The sequence below is a fragment of the Falco peregrinus genome, chromosome 3, assembly GCF_023634155.1.
Source record: "Falco peregrinus isolate bFalPer1 chromosome 3, bFalPer1.pri, whole genome shotgun sequence".
Taxonomy (NCBI): domain Eukaryota; kingdom Metazoa; phylum Chordata; class Aves; order Falconiformes; family Falconidae; genus Falco; species Falco peregrinus.
In genome coordinates this window covers 16,977,534-16,999,984 of record NC_073723.1, presented here as the reverse complement: position 1 = coordinate 16,999,984, position 22,451 = coordinate 16,977,534, and the positions used below count along the sequence as shown (strand labels likewise).

Here is a 22,451-nt window from a genome sequence, read left to right as displayed (position 1 = left end):
ATACATCTCTTCTCCTCTTGCAAAACAGGCTTGCCATGTCCCTGGCCAGTTCAGCAGCCTTCCTCTGCACCTATTTCCTCGTGAATTCTCCTTTCTTGAAAAGGCATGACCAGAATCGCCTGCAGTGAATTTTCACAGGGCTGCATACACTGTTACCATTGCCCTCACCTGACAAGCTCCTTTAAACACAGATTATAAAGATGCCCTTGCCATTTCCAAGGGCTAATTTTGGGGGTGGATGCATCCCAGAGGCAGGCAGCCGCACCAAGAGAGCTCTGCCCCTTCTTCCCCCTGGGATTACTTCAGTGAATGCCTTCATTTTATGGCTTTTTAGAAGTGAAAGGCAGGATCTTGAAGGCCATGACCCTGGGGGAAAGGAGTGTCCTATCTCCTGCCCGTGACTGGCCCAGGATGGTAATGTTTGCAAAATCCAATTTTTATGGGGCTTTTGTGACATGATGGAGGGCAGGCAGGGTGGTGGGTATATATATCGTGCCATGCTGTTGTTGTCGTGGTACACCCAGTGAAGGGTGGCACCCTGAAATAAATCACCTGGGCTCCAGCAAAGTCGATACAGCAGTTTATACCAGGTAAAGACCTGGCCCCTGGGCTTGGGGTCACCCTGGAGAAATAATATATTTTCCTGGTGTCCTGTCTTTCTCAACCTCTGTCAGCACAGGGGGAGACAGCTGGGCCGGGGGGGGTGTGGGTGGGGAGTGGGGCTATCAGCAGAGCTGCCGTGGTTTTGGGGCAGACAGCCTTTTTCCTGGAATTTTCATGGCTATTATGTATAAAGAACCCATACTGTAACTTCAGAAATAAAGTTCTTCAATATTTTTTTTTTGTCTTCCCCTCCCCCCCCCCCCCCCCCCCGCCCCTTCTCTTTGCCACAGCTATCTGTATTTGACAGCGAGCAAGACAGTCACTGGGCTGTTTGGCCCGCTATCTTGGTTGCCGTGTGCAGGCTGACTCAGGACTCCCACGATCAGGCCGGTGGCTGTACTTGTTACAGCCCACCAACCCCTCGTTGCCTTGCTGAACCTGTATGGCCTTTGGAGTCCTTCACTCCCAGGTCTGGCTGATGATGTTTGAACAACAGGAAAATATGCTCTCATGTCACCTAAGCAGTAAGTGTTGCAAACTTTTGAAGAAAGCTCTTTGTGCAGTACCAGGTAAAAAACCCAAAAAGCTATGCAGTTATAATGTACCCTTCATATCTCAGCATCTTCTGAATTTTCCAAGGATATCAATAATAAATAAAAAGTCTTCAAAGCTATCTCCTTAGAGCAATTTTAGTACATTTAAGACATGCAGTAAAACATTCACTATGACCCACGAAATGCATATAGAAATAGATATATATTTGCCTGTGGGAGTACATTACATTGGTAACTGAAATAAACTTTTCTTTTGTATAGACTTTAAAGGAAATAAAGTGATTATTAAAAACCTCATTTAAAATCCATCAGTAAATAAAAAAGAACATACAATTAAAATGTATTTATATAGATATTCTTTACTGGAAGGATTCTGCATAGGCAATGGAGGTAGCTGGTGTAAACTGGTGCTTAGAGATCCCTTTTGATAACATCCTAAATCACTGCAGAGCTAGACACAACATCCAGTTATTCGGTGTGCTATGTTTGGGCCCATTCTTTAAGTCTCTAATTCTGCCAGGTTTTCCAGTTATAAAAGAGGGCAGTTCAGTAAACAGCAAAACTGAACAATGGATAATTTGCTTTTTTTGGGAACAGAAGATTTGCTAAGAATATTGGTCAGAATACAAATGTTTAACAACTTGAGTCAAATTTGTGGAATAATCTAACTGAGAAAAAGCAACAAAGTATTTCCTTTAAATATCACACCATATCTTTTTAGTAGTTATATGTTGCAAACATTTTGACTTTGCAGTTGAATGTGGCCTTTCAGTTTAGAAATTAACCCTGAAAAGAACTCTGAAAGCGGGAAGATTATAAAAAAAATACTGCAGTTTAGATAAAGATTTTCTGAGTAATACAAAGTAGTATTTTTGAGGAGTTTAGTGGGGTTTTTTTGTTGTTTGTTTTTGTGGTTTTTTTTTTTCCTTTTGGATTGGTTGAAATGGGAATTACTTTAGCCACTGATCTGGAAAAGAAAAAAAACCAAACAACAAACGCAGTTTTAATGGCTTATAATACTTCCTTGAGTAAAAATCTGGAAGATGAAGCTTCAAAGTTTTCCTTATATTATTAAACATATCGAAGTCTCATGTTACTCCTAAAGCAGTTCCATGTTACTCCTAAAGCAGTTCAGCAGATGTACAAAAATAGTTAAGCCTTTCTTGTGAAAAATTCAAATTATGACTCCAATAAGACATAGATTTATTGTGTTTTACATGTACATTAGTCTGTACCTTCACAGTACCCATAGATAGGTATGTGATGGTGCTGGACTGATGGATATACTATTCTTTTTTCATGGAGGAAATTTTTGCCTTAAAGCTTTAGTTTGGATGTAAGTTTTCCAAGCATTTACAGATGGAAGTATTACTTATTTTATTTGTTGGGTTTTTTTCCACAATTGTTTCTGATGTCTTCTGCATACTCCTGGAGTGGTAGCCCTTCTAATTGCATAAGGCTCCTTGTGGTGAGGTTCCTATTCAACTGAAATTGATGTAGTTGCATTTTCCCTGGTTGTTTCTGCTGTCTGATGGCTTGATGAAATATGTGAAGAAAGCACCCCGTTGCCCCAGTGCTTCCAAAGGCCTGTGTTCAGGCTCGGTGATAAGATTCCTCTCCCTGAGAACGTGCTGTGGGTGTGCACTGAATCCCAAACCCCAGCTGCTCACACTTTGTGGAGGGGGCAACATAAATAGAGAAAAGCCATAAAACAGCGTCCAATGCCCTGGGCAAGAGCTGGAAGTTGGTTGGTGTTGATGATGAGGGGCCCAGGTACCATCACAGTGACCCTCCAGCTGGATGTGCCTGCAGCGAGATGTTGGTAACAGAGTCTGGTCTGTGTACAAATGCACAGGGAACACAGGACTCAAAGGTCATTTATTTGCCCATGGCAGGGCCCCGCTGTTCTCTCCTTGTCCTGATGTGAACTTCTGATTATCATGTTGCATGCTTTGAAGTTTATTAACTTCTTTAGTCACCCTGTGCCCCTGTGCATAAAAATACATGTGTGTGAGCACTGCTCCTCCAGCCAGGCTGGCTCAGACAGTAAAGCAGCACCAGCGTGAGAGATGTGGAGGTACAGACCATGTGCCTGAGAACATGCAGGTTTGTATAACAGCATCTCACAGACTGGGCTGTGGAGGATATTTAAAGAGCTCCTATAACGCAACAGCTTAGCTGGGGCAGGGGAAGGAAAGACCTTCCTGTTCACACCCAAACTGGTTTGCTTTGGGAGATCTCTCGTCTCCTAATCCTGCAGTGCTGGAAGGGGATGCAGCTCCTGCCGCAACACAAGAGCTGCCCTCCAACCCAGGCACCAGCCAGAGGTGGCATGGCGTGAGGAGGGACAGGCATGTCTCATCCACAGCCCCTTCCCCTGCTACCAACTAGTCCATGCCATGAGGGCTGCCGCAGCCTGTCCTGTAGATAGGAGAACAACTTAGCTTTAACTTACAGCCCTGTGCAAAGATTGCGCCACTGTGCAATCTCCAAAGCAAGACAAGGGCAGACTGTGTCTCTGAGGGAAGCCTTGCTCCCTGCCATCCTCTTGCTCCGCCTGTGTGGGACAGCTTTAGTGTAATGTTAGCTAATGCTGCCTGCAACATGCACTGGATGAGCTGTACCAGCTGGTACCCCCAAGGATCAGCACAAACCTTCATTCCTCTTTCCACTCACCTTTCCTGTAAAGCTTTTTCTTGTGAGATCAGAAACTCAGTGACCTTGGCAGCGAGGGAACTGGAAAATGGGTTTAGTTGGAAGATATGACTCAAAAGCACAGTTCAGGCCTCAGATATCTTCCCCTGGGGATTACAGAGTGAGCAATACTAAAATCAGTGTGTCAAGATGTCACCAATCATGCATTGGAAGAAACTTTACATGGCAAGATGAGAGTGCTGCAGTCGGTGCTCTGAGTTTAAAGAAATGTTGCAATTCAATCAACGTCCCTTCGTTTATCCTAGTGTATGCTTCTCCGTTCAGCAGGAAGCCTATTTCATTCCTTTTATTGCTGCCGTGCTCTTTACTGCTTCCCCCTCCATGAGCATCTATCACAGATCCGTTCACGTCCTCTGCCTCTGATAGCTAACGGGCACCTGTCACCAGACCGGTCTTTGATGATGCTCCATCGATCACCCAGAAGGAAATGGTTATTGAGTGGGTGGCAATCAACTTTTTACCTCTCCCTGGAGCCAGAGTGCATCAGTGCTTTCCAGCACTAGGCAGAAGCCTCCTGGAAGGTATTTTTTGTGCTACATTTCCTCACGTGGAAGGCTGGTGTGCCAATGCAGAGTCACAGGGCTCAAGAGACATAGCTGCAATTTCTTGCTGAGTCTTGCTTTGAACTTAGTGCTAGAGGAAGGTAGAAAAGGGAGCTGGGGCTGGGGACCAGCATCTTCTGGCTGGCAGGTCCTACTTTCCAAGTCAGAGCTGCTGTTGAAATCAGGGGAGAAATGTCCTGTTGATGCCAAAGGTTTCTACCACCCCTCCCACCTTTGCAAACACAAACCTAAACTGAGAAAGACTGTGGAAACATGTTAACCATGACTGGAAGAAGGAAGCCCAAATGCAGATGCTCAGTGGGAAAGAAATAATTAGGATTAAATCTGAGTTGGTAATATATACTGGTACAACCACTGTCCCAGCATTTGCTGGAAAAATCTGAATTTTCAGTCTGAAAGAAAAGAAAGACAGAGAATTAAGAAGAGACAAATCCTCTGTGTTTTCTTACAGCAGTAGACAGCAAACCACAGCCTGTGTGTCCCGATCCTTAGCGGCACTTAGGTAGCTAACTCCTTTAATTCCCATTAGCACTAGCAGATAATTGCATTTGAAGACGTAAATGTTAACCAGCAGGACTCAGAAGGACTCAAGACACTACAGGGCTGGTAGGCACAAGATGCTCTCAACACACACCTTTGAAGATAGACCCAGTGTTGTTCTCTCTGTACACATCTTTCACACATTTGGCTAGCTGGGGCTCAGCAGGACTTGTTGGCAAACTGGTGTGACTGCCAAGCACCCCTATGCAGAGAAATCCAAATGGATTCCACGTGGATGCAGTCTACAAGAAGTAGAGTTAGAGTACACATGTATATGAGCAGTAGTCAAACTGGGTTTGTGTATTTTAAAATATCTAACATAATTTCAAAGCAGCGTAATCATCTGGATTGACTTTTTCTTCCTGCTCTGTTATTTTCAAATATTTACAGCAGCACTTCTAACTGCTATCTTTAACCAGTGGATACAAGAATATGTGGTATTTCAGGCTTTAAAACATCCTATGCAACAGCAGAGCAGTTTGCCAGTACTTACAGAATGTATTGGTTCCTTCTTTTCAAATGGATCCCGGACTGTGTTTTAGAGGGAGGAAAAGCAAAGGTGGGATAGGTATGTACTAATCCCAGTAAGATCCTCAGATGTAGGGCCGTTTGCACTCACAGCAGCAAAGTTGGTGTGATTCTGGGCTGCTGACACACGATGCTTCACATCTGCCTGTGCATTCACATTTGAAGTGCTTTGCAGATGTGTTTTAATGATGTCATGAGTTTCCTAACTGATGTGCAATCACGTTCTGCCTTCACCTGATATGGTGTGGTACATGGCATGATGCACACCTCATTCTTTAAGGCATTAGACCCAGATCCACTGAAGTTTTTCTGCGTCAGAGCGCTGTGATTTGTGAACAGCCCTGGCAAACCAGGATGACTGATGAGACCACAGCTCTCGGCAGCACCACCTCCCTCCGGCTGCCACACTGCACCTCCTAGTAAGGGTCTTGAGGCAAAGTGTGACAGCTCACTTCAAAATGCCACGTCAGAAACCGTGGCAGTTCAGATGCTGATTGATGAGCAGCTGTGATGCCCCAGCTGTCTGGACAGTGAGGACAGCTGGCTGCATCACCTCGGCAGCCAGATGGCATGAAGCCGTTCCCTGTCAGTCAGAGCTTGAGGTCCTGCAGGACAGCAAGTTCTCCGTGGGCCTGACATCCAGCCTTGTCCTATGGCCTAACTCTACCAAGATCCTCAGTTCTGTGTCCGTCACATCTGTCTGCATGTGACAGTTTGTTTTCTCCCAGCTGTGTGTGTTTGCGCTTTTCACGCTGGCTTTGATTTGTGCTATCTGTTTGGGCCAACTGGCTAAGTGTACCGGGATTCCTGTGAGCGTTGCTTTTGAATTTAATACTATTTCTAGTGAAAGCCTGGCAAATAACTCAAAATGAGTGCTTTGTTTGATGAAGCTCCTCATTTTCTGTTCACAAATGGTCCATGAATAGAGTGCAAAATTATCTACTGCAGCCATTAGAAAGTTTTTTGCAAATTTCTTTTGGGAAGTAACTCTTGATCTGCAGCGGACACGTCACTCGTGTTAGTGCTGCAGATGTGTAACTTACCAACATATGTAACTAATGTAACTAATCAAAGCATTTGAATTCCAACTTTTTTTTTTTTTTTAATTTTGAATTTAAATGCCAGTTTGAATTCCACTGGCTGATTTCAGCCTAAGCAACTGGTGCAGTATGGATGGTTGCCTGATCCAAAGAAGGAAATTGGCAGAGAAATGAAACCAGCACTCAGTGTCTTCTCCACCCTTAGATTGGGGTCCCCCAAAGGGTGGGGGGATGTGCAGCACTAGCAACAGCAAGCAGCAGTGATCTCTGCTTTTGTACCACGTGCATGAATGTGGCTCAGCAGCAGAGTGGAAGAAATCAGGGGCTGGTTAGTTGCCTCTCTTTTTTGTTGGAAGAGGAAATGATGTCCTTCTCCATGCTTCTCCTGGAGAAAGGTTCTGGTAGGCCACCCCAGACACAAAAAATCTTTAATATTTTCTCCCAGGGACAATGTGAGCAAAAGGATTTAAGTATCCCAGTAAGGAGAAGTGTCTGTGCCAACCTAGTTTGTGTTTGTGGCCAGGGACCATGACAGTTTACCTGACTTACCAGATTAAAGTTAACATCATTTTTGAAAACTTTCTCCTCTCCCTGAGCTTCTGTGGGAACATTGCTGGAATTTATTGAAATTTGTACATCCACCCATGGCACACTTCAAAATGCTGCAAAACAGTCAAGTTACAAGGAGTGGTAAAATGTCAGGTTTCCCAGTTTCCTCTTCCTCAATTTGCAGATGCTGGCATTTTTTTTTTTTTTTCCTGTAACAAGGAATAAGTAGCATCACAAAGGCATTCTGCATCAAAAGGCCTTTCATTCTGCCTTGGCTTTTAGATGGCTTCCGATCCAGATCTACTATAGATATCTCCTTTTGGCTACTATTGGAAGTTCCCTGCAGTGTGCAGTAAACATTCACTTCATATCACACATCTCACCCTGACAAGCAAATCCCCTGCATATCAATGTGGCCCTGTGAAGAGATTTTGCTTTTTTACATTCCTTCCACTCCCAGCTGTTAATTTGCACTGACTAGATAGCAGGGGGTCCTACTCTGCCCCAGAGATACGCTTGCAACTTCCACTGACTTTAATAGGATTTGCGTGAACATACACAGTCAGTCCCGCAGCAGAATTCAGACGAGCTGGCTGGAAATTTCAAAGTCATCAAGGGGTTTTAAACACCCAGTTTCTCTAACCTTCAATAGGAATGAAGTGTTCAAATCTCAGGTAATTGTTAAAACCCATGGAGTTCACAATAACTAACTAGGTCTAGTTTTATTGTCTTTTACATAAAGCAAATCTACAGCCTGTAATCACCCTGCACAAGGTAAAAAAAAAAAAAACCAAACAAAAAACAAAAACCAAGAGGGCAGGAGTTAGCCTTTCACTTACAGAGATTTTATTTGAATTGCCACACTTTCATAGGTTCAGTTACTGCAAGTGTGAATTACGTCTACAAACATTTTGACAGACCTGCAGAGGACTGAAAACATCTTCCCCTGCCACCACTGTTTGTAGGAAATTATTTATGGGTGCTACTGATAAGTATTTCAGATTAAAACTGAACTATTTTAGATTAAAAGCATAGAAGAGTACTAAACTGTTCAGGAAACCTGTAAATGGAAATATTAGGTACATGTATAGCATTGTGTCTGATTTCCTTTATCCACTTGAGGCATAATCACCAGTTGTTAGATCAGGAGAGCTTTACCAAGTTGTTTAAGTACACAGTGGAACTGTCAAAGGCATCTAAACAGTTAGATGTTCAGTTCCCACAACTTTCAGAGAATATATGCATCAAGAATACACGTAAGGAATGGGTTGGGATTTGTGAGTAATTTAGATCCTAATTCATTTAAAAAAAAGGAAATCACTTAAACGTTCTTTAAAAGTCCATTTTTCAAAGATACCGTTTGGTTTCTTTGGTGCCTCAGTTCTAGTTTGGCCGTCCCTCTAGAACAGCATGTTTCTGCTGATGGAGCTGATACACACAGGCAGTGCAAAAGAACGTGATTAACTGCTTGTTTTTTAAATATTAACCAAGTCTTCACTTTTCCAATTAAAATCTATCAAATTAAGCAAATTGCATGGGGGATTGGAAAGAAAAAAAAATCCTTCACTTAATTATTTAGCCAATATTTACTGGGTAGGAGTGTATTATTAACACAGCAAAGGAGGCTATTAATTACTATTCACAGCATTTCTAATAAAAAAATGGCATCTTCTATTTCTATATAAGAAATATTGTCACTAATAATCCATCCTAAATTTTAAATGTGGCGTAATAAACTGGATGTGCCATTTCTCTGTTCTGTACTGACACATGCTATATGAGGAAGATGAACTTTTTTCAGGGCTGTGTCAAAAGGCTTTTTCTTGGTGACCTTTAATCAACTGGTTTCCAATTATGCAGAAGTCTAATGGTGTATTTGTATATTTGTAATTTATTTTCCAGCAGAAATCTCTGCTTTGGCATCACCTGCTTTTCACTTCCATTGTGATAACATAGACAAGCAAAAATAGAAATGAAAAAAATGAAGAAAAAAAGCTATTTCCTTTACTCTATGCAAAAGTTTTAACATGTCATCTGTTGCATAAAGGATCTCCATGTGTAATCTGTTTATTAAGAGAAAGGAAGTGTGAGGAAAGATATTCTGAGGTAAAGATACTTGAATTGGTGTTGCTAAGGTCAGGCTTCAATTTTCTGCTTGATTTTAGATGCCCCATGTGAACTCTAGTTAGTCATCCATGACCTGCGTCCCTGAAATCCACAGTGTGTCATGGAAGGAAAAGACGGCTAAAAGAAACATTTTGAAATCTTTTAGGCTATCTATCTATTTGGTGTTAGGATCGCTTCTGCCTAAGCAACTTCTGACAGATGTTTGTCAAATTATTTTTTTAATGTTAGATTTCTTGCTACAATTAAAATCCATATATTTTATCCCAGCCTCAGCATATAAGAAGAGCTTATTCCTTGTGCCTCTCAAGTACTTCAAGACTGTTTTCATGTCTCCTCTCAGACTTCCCCTAGTCCAAGACAATCCCAGTTCTTTCCTCCTGGGTCACATTTTTCTCTGCATTGCATTCTTGCTGCGCAGTCCGTCCTTCCTAAAGCTGGATGTGCTATTGCAGGGCTGAGCAGAGCAGGAGGGATGTTTCACATGTCTTACAGGTGATGGTTTTGTTTGTACGCACCAGTGCTGTATTTGTCTTTTGAACAACAGCGTAACATTGTTGACTTGTGTTCAGTTTGCAATTCAACATAATTCCCAAATGGATTTTTTTTGTCTCTTCACCTGTTCTTTCAAATTTGATCTAATTTTTCCAGGCCACCCCTCTAATTTGTCACATTTTTTCTGATTCCTGTTCTATTCTTCAGTGTGTTTAGACTGCCTTCCTAAGCTTAATTTTATCTGTAAATGCAGCAAACACACTTCTATCCCTTTTTTCTCATCATTCATGAAAATATTGAACTTTACCAGACCTAGGAAAGAACTCTGTAATTACCACCTGATACAATCCTACCATTTTGATGCCAAATCATTGATAAATTCCTCTTAAAATGCAGATTTCCAGCCAGCTTTGCATGCCTTTTCTGTGTAGTTTAATCCTGACCATGTTTTCTTAGCTTACTTATGAGAATATAATGTGAGACAGCGTCAAAAGCCTCACTAAAGGCAAGATGTATGACATTTTCATTTCCTCCGCTACCCACAAGGCTTGTTACCCTGTTGTAGAGTTGAATTAGATTGGTTTGATGTGATTTGATCTTTACAAGTCTATGCTGGCTGCTACTCCTTTCCTTGTTACCGCCCAGATGCTTACAAGTAGTTAGATTATTTGTTCCAGATTTTTCCAGAAATAAAGTTAAATTGTCAGACTGATAATACCCTAGCTCCTCCTTTACTTCTTCATACAGATAGGTGGTCTGCTGACTCTTCTTCAGTTTTCTAACCCTACCCTCTTGCATGAGTTCTCTAAGAGATTTACTAATGCCTGTAAGTATCTTGGGATAAATGTCCTAATGCCCCACTGAACTGGAAACATCTGCCTTATCTAAGTATTCTCTAATCTGATCTTGCCTTGTTGTAACCTGAGTTGTTGCCCTTTGGTTGTATCAGCCATCTAGTCATAATTGACCTTTCCAGTGAAGGCTGAAATAAAAAAGGCACTAAACATTTCACTTTTCTGGGACTCATCTGGCAGGAACTTGTTCTCTCCATTTAGCAGTGAACCACTGTTTTTCCCTGGAGTTCTTTTCTCTGCAAATGTGCTTACAGAAAGCTTTTTGCTTCCTTTGCTAATTTCCTCTCTTTTTGTACCTTTGCCTTTCTCAATTTTTCCCCACATATTTCTGCTATTCATTCGTACTTGTCTTTAGTATTTCAATGTAGTTTTCTCTTCCTGTACATTTTATTTAGCTCCAGGTCATTGAAGAGCTCATGGTTTAGCCAAATTGTTTTCTGATTACACTTCCTATCCTTCCTTCATGTTGGCATGGCTTCTGATTGTACGCTCACTGTCATTTCTTTAAAGAATTGCCAACTCTTCTGGACTCCTTTGTCACTTCAACTTGTTTCCGAGGAGATCTCACCCACCAATTTACAGTGTTTATTGAAATCTGCCCTCTTGAAATACATTGCTTTTAGTTTTCTGTTTTCCCTCCTTCCTTTGCTAAAGATAGTGAATTAAGTCATTTCATGGTAATTATAGCTCAAGATTCCCTGTCTGTAAACTGGGATAACATCTGTTTGTCTCTGTAGGTTATAAAACCTTGTGGGGAAGAAAAAATTTCATTTGCTTTTCCTTTTTTTTTTTTTTTTTTTTTAATAAGATACAACACAATGCAAGAATATTCCAGTATTAGCTGATTCCTCTAAAGAAGCCCTTGTTCCTCTGCCCTCTCTAGGGACCAGGAGTATCTTTCCCTTCCTACAGTACCATGTTTCTGTCTTTGACAGATAGCATGGCTAGGTCTCTGCTCTGCCATTCTGCTCTAATATCTCACCATCTCCTTTGTGGTCATCTTCCTAATTGACTGCTGTTAAACAGGTTGAAGAGTAAAGGCAGTTGTACTGGTAAATATATCCTAATAGCAATGTAAGTACAGACAGTGACAGGAGAAATAGTCATATTTTAATATATTATATATATTGTGGGGCTTGATGCCAAATTAGAGCAAGACCCAAGTGCACAGCAACGTGTGTGTGTGGATTTCCCCTACATGTGGGCTCTAGATACCATGTGAAGGAATGTGGATTTTCAGGTCTGGAAGCAGCTGTGGTACAGTCCAGCCAGCACCTCAGCATGGATATTCAGGGGAACATGTGGAGCCTACACATACTCCAGAGACCAGACACAGAATCATATTCTCTCTGCTGTTCAGGGAGGGGCAAAGGCTGCCATGCTGCCAACAGGAATGTAAAGAATTTCCAGATACAGATATCTGGTTGCAACCCTTCAATTAACTGGAAAGAGCAATAAATGTGGGGCACTTGGTCATCTGCTCTGCATTCATGTAAGCACTGTCTGGAAGCGGAGAAGAGTTAGGAAATATCTACAGTGTCATTCTTTTGAATTCCTCCTGTGCGAGCCTCTTCCCTTGCACTAAAATATACACAACTGCAAGCAGACATAAAAAGTAGCAGAGTAGTTAAGTCTGGCCACATGTATCATGACTGTGTACCAGGACAGTGAGAAAGTGGGCTTACGATGTTGGCCGGAGAAAATGGTCAGTTAGTCTTGTACTCATTTGCTTGTTTGAGTGAGTGCTGTTGGCACATTGTCATGAACGGCAGTTGCTGAATCCAGCTAGATGTGGCAGAAAACATGGGCAAGAAACTGGAGGAGCTGGAAGTCATGGTGCAGCAGGAAGACTATGCCATTATCGCCATCACAGAAACATGTTGGGGCAACTCATACAACTGGAGTGCTGCAATAGATGGCAACAAACTCTTCAGGAGGGTTAGGCAAGGAAGGAGAGACGGTGCAGTAGCTCTGTATGTCAGGGAGTGTTTCGACTGCCTAGAGCTGAATGATGGTGACAACAGGGTCAAGTGTTTATGGGTAAGAATCAGGGCCAACAAGGTGGATATCATGGTGGGAGTCTGTTAAAGACCACCCAACCAGGATGAAGAGGGAGATGAATCATTCTACTAGCAGCTGGGGGAAGTCTCAAGATCACTACCCTTGTTCTCGTGGGGGACTTGAACCTACCAGGAGCCTGATGGAAATACAACACAGCAGAGAGGCAGCAGTGTAGGAGGTTTCTGGAGTGTGTGGAAGACAACTTCCCAAACAGCTGGTGAGTGAGCCAACCAGGGGACATGCCCCACTGGGCCTGCTGTTTACAAAGAGAGAAGGACGAGTGATATGGTGGTTGGAGGACATACTGGGCGTAATGATCATGAGATGTTAGAGTTTCCAGTTATCAGAGAAGTAAGGAAGGGGGCCAGCAGAATGGCTGCCTTGGACTTTTGGAGGGCTGACTTTGGCCTGTTTAAAAGCCTGGTTGACAAAGTCCCTCCGGAGATAGTTCTGAAATGCTGAGGGGTCCAGGAGGGCTGGATATTCTTCAAGAAGGAAATCTTAAAGGCGCAGGAGCAGGTCATCCCCATGTGCTGAAAGACAAGGCAGTGGAGGAGAAGACCGATCTGGCCGAAGAGAAAGCTTTGGCTGGAACTTGGGGGAAGAGGAGAGTTTACCACCTTGGGAAGAAGGGGCAGGCAGCTCTGGAGGACTACAAGGATGCCACGAGGCTATGCAGGGCGAAGACTCAAGAGGTGAAAGCCCAGCTAGAACTCAGGCTGGCCACTGCTGTAAAAGATAATAAAAAATGATTTTTTAAATACGTCAGAAACAAAAGGAGGGCCAAGGACAATCTGCATCCTCTATTGGATGTGGCAGTGAACATGGCCACGGAGGATGAGGAAAGGCTGAGGTACTTCATGCTTTCTTTGCCTCAGTCTTTAGTAGTAAGACCACTTACGCTCTGGGTACTCAGCTGGAAGACAGGGACAAAGAGCAGAATGAAGGCCCAACAGTCCAGGAGGAAACGGTCAGTGACCTGCTGCTCCACTTAGACACGCACAAGTCTATGGGGCTGGACGAGACCCACCCGAGGGCACTGAGGGAGCCGGAAGAGGAGCTCACTCAGCTGCTCTCCATCATTTATCAGCAGCCCTGGCTAACGGGGGAGGTCCCAGAAGACTAGAGGTTAGCCAGTGTGACACCCATGTACAAGAAGGACAGGAAGGAGGATATGTGAAATGACAGACATGTCAGCCTGACCTCAGTGCCAGGGAAGGTTATGGATCAGATCATCTTGGGTGCCATCACACGGCACATGAGGTACAACCTGGAGATCAGGCTCATCCAGCATGGGTTTATGAAAGGCAGCTCCTGCCTGATGAACCTGACCTCCTTCTACAGCAATGTGACCCACCTAGTAGATAAGGGAAAGTTTGTGGATGTTGTCTACCTGGATCTTAGTAAAGCCTTTGACCCCATCTCCCACAGAATTCTCCTGGAGAAACTGGCTGCTCATGGCTTGGATGGGTTTACTCTATGCTGGGTGGAAAACTGGCTGGACAGCCAAGCCCAAATAGTGGTGGTGAATGGAGATAAATCCAGCTGGTGGCTGGTCACATGTGGTGTTCCCCAGGGCTCAGTACCGAGGCTAGTTCTGTTTAATATCTTCATCAACAATGTGGACGAGGGGATTGAGTGCACCCTCTGTGAGTCTGCAGATGACATCTAGTTGTGGGGGGCAGTGTTGGTTGGCTTGAGGGCAGAAAGGTTCTGCACAGAGGGATCGACAGGCTGGACTGATGGGCCAAGGCCATTTGTATGAGGTTCAACAAGGCTCAGTGCCGGGTCCTGCACTTGGGTCACACCAACCCCACACAATGCTACAGGCTGGGAAGCTGCCTGGTGGGAAAAGCCCTGGGGGTGTTGGTTGACAGCTGGCTGGGCATAAGCCAGCAGTGTGCCCAGATGGCCCAGAAGGCCAACAGCATCCTGGCTTGTATCAGAAACAGTGTGGCCAGCAGGACCAGGCCAGTGACCGTCCCCCTGTACTCAGCACTGCTGAGGCTGCACCCTGAATGCTGGGTTCAGTTTTGGGCCCCTCACTTCAGTGCGGGTGTAGAGATGCTGGAATGTGTCCAGAGACGGGCAACGGAGCTGGGGAAGGGTCTGGAGCACAAGTCTCATGGGGAGCAGCTGAGGGAACTGGAGGTGTTCAGCCTGGAAAGGAGGACACTCGGGGGGGTTCTTATTGCTCTTTACAACTTCCTGACAGGAGGTTGTAGCCAGGTGGGGGTCGGTCTCTTCTCCCAGATAATAAGTGGCAGGACAAGAGGAAACAGCCTCAAGTTGCACCAGGGGGAATGTTTAGACTGGATATTAGGAAAAACTTCACTGAAAGGGTTCTGAAGCATTGGAACTGGAACATGGGCAGCCTGTTGCAGGGAGGTGGTGGAATCACCATCCCTGGAGGTGTTTAAAAAATATGTAGGTGTGGTCTTAGCTGTAGAGGAATGAAGGTGGGTTAATTAGCATTGATAACATACAGCTGTGGGCTGGCTTCAGGGGTGGTGGGTTGGCTGATGTAGATAAGGTGCAGGTGTGGCTGGTTCTGTTAAGGGGTTGGGCAGCCAGTGAAGAGGGAGCAGCTGAGGGAGAGAGAGGAGGAGGAGGAAGAAGAGGGAAGAGAGAGCATGCCCTTGGTGAGCAGAGACTAGGAGAAGACAGCAGAGGGACTGGCATGAAGAGATGTTGGTATGAGATGGTAAAAGACCTTGTTGCAGCTGGCTAGTTTGGAGAGTGCTGCGACACTTAGCAATGTGGTCCAGTGGTGGACCTGGAAGTACTAGTTAATGGTTGGACTTGGTGATCTCAAAGGCCTTTTCTAACCTAAATATTTCTATGATGTGTAGCTAACTAGATTTTGCTGGAAATTAACTGACAAATTAGTGTTTTAATTGGTAATGTCAAGTTCTTAATATCCATTTATTTAGGGTAATTATATATAAAAAATAATGTTTGTCAGAGAAAATTTCTCAGGTTCAGGCCAATATTTCAGGTGCTTAAGAAAGACAAGTGGGAGATACAGGCTGAAGGATGATCTTCCCCATAAAAATCGTTTGCTCAGCAGATATTCTTCAGGGGTGTAGGTGATTTAGTTTGAAATTCCAAGTCATAGGTACTCTGAATTGTGTCTTTCTGCCTTTCCACTTACAATTGCATCCCTTTGTGTAAAGAAGCAATATATTAAATAGAGGATTTGAGCCTGGGTTTTCCTTGTTTGTGGTTGTGCTAGTGCCCCTGGAACTACTGAAACATGTTATTTCCTTTTTTTCTCCTGTGCCAGCTGTTTGTTATCATCCCTGTGCTGGAGGATTCTGCCTCCACAGATCTGTGAGACGAAGGGAATGAGTCAGTGCAAAATCAGAAAACCAATCGAATTATTGCAATTGTATTATTAAATTAATTAATTCTTACATCTTCAACAGAGAAGATTGCCCAAAACTCATCCATAAGTCTTTTGCATATAATGAGCAAAACCAGTATTAAAATTCTTGTTTCTGCTCATGGTATTGTGTGAAGATGGTTCCTCTGGATTTTTGTATAGTACTCTTAAAAGGTCTCCAGCTCATCTGAAGTAAAGCTATAGGGAGAGACAAAGAGAAGGAATTGAAAACACTAACATTTCTGCAAGAGGGGAAAACTAATTCCTGCCATGCTCTACAACCAACCTCTTGAGAAATGCACAAAGGAATTGACACTTGTAAACAGAGAAAAATGAAAATGAACCCAGGCTTTTATCATCTGAGTGCAGCAATGTCTCAGATGCCAGGATTAGGAGATTTCTATTTCAGAAACTGCAGGAACATTAGTCTGTACATTAAAGCTAAAATACTTTGTGAAATAGCGAGCCAGATGCAATGTGCATGAGTAGCTTTTCACTGCCTTGCTCTAGAAGATGGCTTGAGTACCACACAAAACACGATGTGACTCCAATACAAATGTTTTCTATTTAGCCAACGCTACCGAGGGATCATAGAAAAAAATACTGCTGTGCTCTTGGCAGTGTCTGATACAAGTTTATGATGTCATTCATTCATTAAATACAATCTGAGGTATTTTGTGCAGCCATTGTGTGTCAGAAAGTGAAATGATCACTTTTCTTGGCAGCATGTGCTATCAAGAGTGCATTTTTTCCCCATAATTTCTGTAAGCAATGGAGCAGCAACATAGAGTGTGATTTGGCAATGATGATTCTCAGAATAAATCTTAAGTATGTAAATTTTACTCTTGCCATGTACCTATTCTTATTCAATCATCTGGATGGACTAAATAATGTACAATCTGAAAGCATCCAGCGCTGAGGCTTCCTTTATTGTATAGACATGTCAGTGATGACTGATGATTTTCACTTTGTAGATGATTTTGAAAGTTTAACACAGGCAAGGTAGTGGCAATTGTCTTGCACAACTCTTAGGATGAAAGTATGTGCCATTACATCCTGCAAAGTGGAACAGATTCTGAAATTCTAGCATTGGGATCTGAGATGAGAAAACGGCAGAGATCTCTCTGAGATGATTTCCAGGTTATGAGGTCTGGTTACCTTCTGACTTGGAAAACAAAATAAAATCAACGTTGTCAGCATAGGTAACATGTAAACAAATTCCAAGTGGAATGAAATGGGTTGAAAAAAATCCAAATGGATTTCTTTAGGTTTTGGCTTATTAAAAATGTGTATTATCAATTATGATATTAAAAAAGCAAACAAACATGGTTTTCAAGTATCGTGGATCTTGTTTACATTGAAAGCCTCTTCCTCTTCTGAAAACTAAACGTCAAAATTTGATGTGATTTCCTGCAGTATTTCAGTTGTCTTGGAACTACGTTTTTTTTGGCAAAAGTGACGCTTAAAATTGAATGCCACAGGTCCATTAACGGTTAGTATTTGTGTACAACCTCACCCTTGAAGTTGCTGTCTGATTTTTTTTTTTATGTTTTCAAATATTCTTAGAATATGTTAAGTTCTAAATATGTCTTCTAATCTTTTGCAGTTGATATAAGCAACTTTAAGTGCATCTGTAAAAGGACAGGATCATCTAAGCTATATTATATGTTGGCCACTATATTCTTTTCTTATGCAACCGTCTTCAGTAGCTGGCTAGTTTATGTTGCTAGAAAGAATGTAAATGGAACCAAGCAGATATGCAGTAAACAATTTTTGTGTGGATCATTAAAAGCATTTGTGAAATATGCTCTGTCATTGCTTCAGATAATTTTCTACACTTACAATGAAAAAATTGCTAAGGGGACTTTCAAGCTTCCTATGATTCCTTTCACGCCCTCAATTTTTTTGACCAAGACACCTCTACTGGCTTGGCATTTGTAGTGTTGTACAGCTGGTTATTGATTTTTTCGTTCTTAGACGATATAATAAGACATATTTTTTCTCTCTGTTTCTAATGTGTAATCACCTGAGATGAAATATCACGCCCCATCCTCTTATTCTGAATGATGAATAATTTGAGATTGAGGATAAAATTTGAATAGAAAGTTGCAATATGGAGTTACCTCTCAGTTGTGGGCTGGAATTGCAGCCAAGTGTCACAGGAATAGTTTTCTACATCGGTATGGGGTTAAAAAAAAAAAAAAAAGGATATTTCCTGAAAAGCAGAGCACACTGAATTCTCCATGAACAAAACAACCTCAAATGCCCTATGACATGTGAAGATCATCTCTGGAAACTTAGTGGGTCTCTTACTGCTTTTTTACTCCACCATTTTTAACATGTTTTCACCACTGACAACTCCAAATGCTCTACAGATGTCACAGTCTCTAGTGATAGCCACACATACATAATACTGCTTTTTTCCCCCCTTGTGAAGCTGACCTCACCTTAACCACCCTGAGGGGCTGAGGAAAACCTCTGCCTCACATAACTACAGCCACCCCAACACTGCAGGTGTATTATATCATTATATTATTAGCTCCACAGGAACAAGCGAGAGGACATAAATCTGCTGTATGAATGTCAAATGGGCTTCAGCTGAAGCATATATTTAATGCAGTGTAAATGACTTGTATTTACAGATGCGTCTTATGCAATTGCGTGTGTCAGGCTGGTGAAATGTGGCTGACATTGGAAGTCTTGATGACGTAACCAAGATGAGGTCAGTAAAAATGCATGCCGTTTATATGTCACCAGAGGCCTCCTGCACAAGCGCAAACAGGTGGGACTTATTTTTATTACGGTTTTGATTAGCTTTGGAGGGAGTAAACATGCTAGTTTTTAAATAACTCTGTGATCTATGCACTATGAGCTCGACTGTGATTATTGTTAGTCATTTCAGTGGAACAGCTAAGCAAATTAACGGGTACTCTGGAGTGGGATTCATCTGAAGTGAACACATGTTTTGAGAATACAGGCATCTACAACTCAGTAGCTCACCTCAGTCCCCCTTTGTAGCCAGAGGAGAGTCAGTCAACCAGTGTAATCCTGCATCCATTTTAGCCAAAAGTGGATGTTTCTGTTCAGTGTGAATCATTTCTCCCAACCACTATTGGCTTTGTTGATTTGGTCTCCGTTGGCTAGAGCAGGCACCTGGACAGCTGTCTCCAATACAGATGTTTACACCACAAGGACCTTGAGAGAGATATCTTAGGCCTTGGGTAAGCATGGCTGAGCCTAGATCAAGGTTAATTTTGTTTGTTGGATACGACTTAATCTGGCCAGCTGTGACTTCTGGTTTAAGTAGCTATGGATGAATTTGGCCACTCATTTTGACCTCATGAAGAGACCTAAGAAATTTTGAAAAGAAAAATGTGTCAGGAGGGCAGAGGAAACCAGGGTAAGAGAATGAATTTTACTCAGATGAAGAGTGGTCATGGGGTTAATTTCATGGACATGGGCAGGGACAATGTCTGGTTTTGGTGCTGATAGTAAGCTGGTATTTCATCTGAATGTGTGTATAGGTTGCTGACCATCATTTTGCCCTTTTGAAGGAAGTGACCTTCACTTTGATGGCTATAGCAAGACAGGAATGACTAGTGATACTACTTGACCTCTCACTACAGGTCACTGCAGGAGCTACAGATGGCTGTTGTCTATTAATTATTAATACAGCTGTCCCCAAGGGTTTTGCTATCAAAAAAGGCAGTGGTGATGGGAACTGCTTTTGCGGGTTTGGGATGCTGAATTTTTTCAATAAGCTACTTGTCTGGCTGCTGTCATGCTCAGTTGACACCATTCTCTCACGAGGGAGAGAATCCCATTTAAATAGCAGTGTCAGCTCCAGATTACCTTTTTTTTGCTGACCAAACCATAGAGCATGGCATGAGATAGAGACCGTTCCTTGCCTACCTCACTGCCTAACCATGGGTGCAGGGAAAAAGCTGAATATAGCCTTGGTGAGAAAGCAGTAGAAGATTTTGGTGGTTTTTCTCTGGATCTATAACACAGGTGTGTTTCACGGTATGTATTAGTGGGTTAAGCAACTCTTGTGACAGCTCTGGGTAAACAAGGAGTGAGGAACCTTTTACTAACCAGTGCACATAGTGACACAAATGGGGCAGAGGAAAGGCAAAGTATTCATATATATAATTACCATTTCAGCATTGGGTTCAGAGTGCTGAGCAGCTGGGTTATGGAAGCAGGTTCCTATCAGGTTGCACAGGGAAGATACACGTGAATGTGACAGAAACAAGGCCTGACTGCTTGTCTCGGAGGCTGATGAGATGCAAGGGCTGATGCCCATTATTTCTTACACACTGTCAACCTTTTACTGGTGTAGCACGAGTCAGCTATACCAAACTTTAGTTTTGCACTGAGTTGTACTTCCTTTCAGAGCACGAGTGTGTGTTTTCATCTGGTTTCACAGGGCTGCTTCTCGCTTTACTGCAAAGCATGGAAAAGTCTAGACAGGAGACATGAACCTGGTTCTGCCATCTCTGCCTGCCCTGCAAGATGGTTGGGTCAGTATGCCCGACAGTTACATTATACCAGGCAGAGAGATTGCTAAGGGTTACATCCCTTCTCTTTGATCTGCTCCAGAGTAGATCTTACTGCCATATTGTGGACTAACCCAAGATGAACCATCAGTGTTGCAGTATTTATTACCATGAGGTGGACACTACCTCTTTGCAGAGAAACATCTGCACACCACTTTGACTGTCAGACTGAGCTGACATCGATGCAATTACCTGGTCTGAGCTCCTTTCACTAGAAGAGGTTTTCCCTAAGTGCAGATGAAGCTGTAATGAGTCCTCACGCCCCTGTCTACAGAAGCTGCCCTAGTCCTGGATATAAGCCTCAGGCTGTCTCAAACCTCTACTGAGCCTGCTTAACCCAAAGCCCAAACAAAAGCCACCACATGGGAATTGGGTCCAGTAACCTGGCTTGCATTTGAACCTGAAATCTGGGAGTGAAAGGCTTCATCCCAGCAACATCCAGTCCTTCACTGTTGTTCACATTCACTTACACCAAGGAGGAGATGGATGTTCATCCATTGAACAAACAATCCCTGCACTTCTCTTCACTCTTCTGGATGTCCCCCGCTGTTTGCATAGCTTCCTTGCTTAGAATAATGAATATGTCTAAAGCAGGTTTCTCAGTGTATGTTTTATCTGGTTATTAATGATGTGGAGCACTTCAGGACCCTTAGGACCTCTGCATTGTTGCTTTAATAAATGTCTTTCAAAATGATGAGGCCACTGGCACCTTTTCCATGCTTTTATGGTACAATGATCTTAAAGTAGCATGGTGCATTTTATTTATTAGCCAGCCCATTAATCACACAGGTATCAGTTGGCTTCAGGGAAATTTTTAATTAGAGATATTTAAGGTTGAGAGAAAGTGCTTCTGTGACAGACAATGAGAGCAAGCAGAAAGCAGGAGGCAGGCTATCTTTGTGGCTCTGTGATTAATACAGGATTTAAATAAAATATTCATGAAAGGAAATTGAAGTTATAGCCAAATCCAAACGTTAAACCTCCTTTAAAACTCAAATCTAAATTCTTTGGAGATTCATTCTTCTCTGTATTCATTAGTGGGGAATGATTCTGATGAACATGAGAGAAAAGGGAATTTGTTCCCTAATGTAATAATTTAGCAACATTTTTAAATGTTTCTCCTAAATCTTCTTGAACCACAATTTAATATCATTGACAAAATCCATATCCTTATTTGAAATGACTCACAAGTCACTGGGACAGGTACAAAGGAAAGATCGGGGTGGAACTTGGGACATCTCTGACAGCAAACTGACATGCATGAGGCAGAAAGAAAAGACTGTGTAGAGGGCAACTGCATCCTTCTGGCAGTGTTGGATAGGTAGTTGCTAATACTTAAAGCCTGCATTGTCACATGAAAAATGAATGGTACTGGCTCTGCAAACATCTCCTTTGTTAGTTAATTAGTCAGGTGTACTCTATTTTGATATAGCACCTCTCTGGCATGCTCAGAGGCATCTCCTAAATTGCTCTGTAAAACAGATTGTTAAGAAAGGGGGTGGGGGGAGAAGAAGGAGGAAAAAGAAAGTCAAACAAACCCTGTAGCAAATATTGCATGTGACTCAGTCTGCACAAAGGGCAAAGTGTGGAACATTAAATTCTTCTGCTTGCACAGAGCAAAATTTTTAGTCTTGGATGACCACATTTAAGAATTTAAATGTGTAGGGAAATTAATTTTTCCAAGTTACTGAGTTCCTTCAGCTCTATTTCTCTGTTTCCCTTACCCTTCTTGTGTGCCACAGTATTTCTCCCTAAACCCAGAGCATCCAAAAGTCCTTTGGCCTTTTGGTGCTATGAACTTCGGAGGTCTTACTGGAGCATTTCCAGATCCCTAGTGTGGAAAGGAAAGCTGTAATTTTTTCCCTTCTTACAAGTAGTGAC

The 22,451-nt window shown here is 42.6% G+C and overlaps 1 long non-coding RNA gene across 1 annotated transcript in view; it reads left to right on the top strand.

Annotated features, from left to right (window-relative positions):
- The first annotated feature begins 15,235 nt into the window (after positions 1 to 15,235).
- Positions 15,236 to 22,451, top strand: part of LOC114013231 (uncharacterized) — a 61,440-nt gene continuing 54,224 nt past the window's right edge. Inside the window, exons 1-3 of the long non-coding RNA XR_008746447.1 lie at positions 15,236 to 15,320; positions 17,428 to 17,503; positions 18,654 to 18,793. This is a non-coding gene — a long non-coding RNA (uncharacterized LOC114013231). The remainder of the gene's footprint in view (positions 15,321 to 17,427; positions 17,504 to 18,653; positions 18,794 to 22,451) is intronic.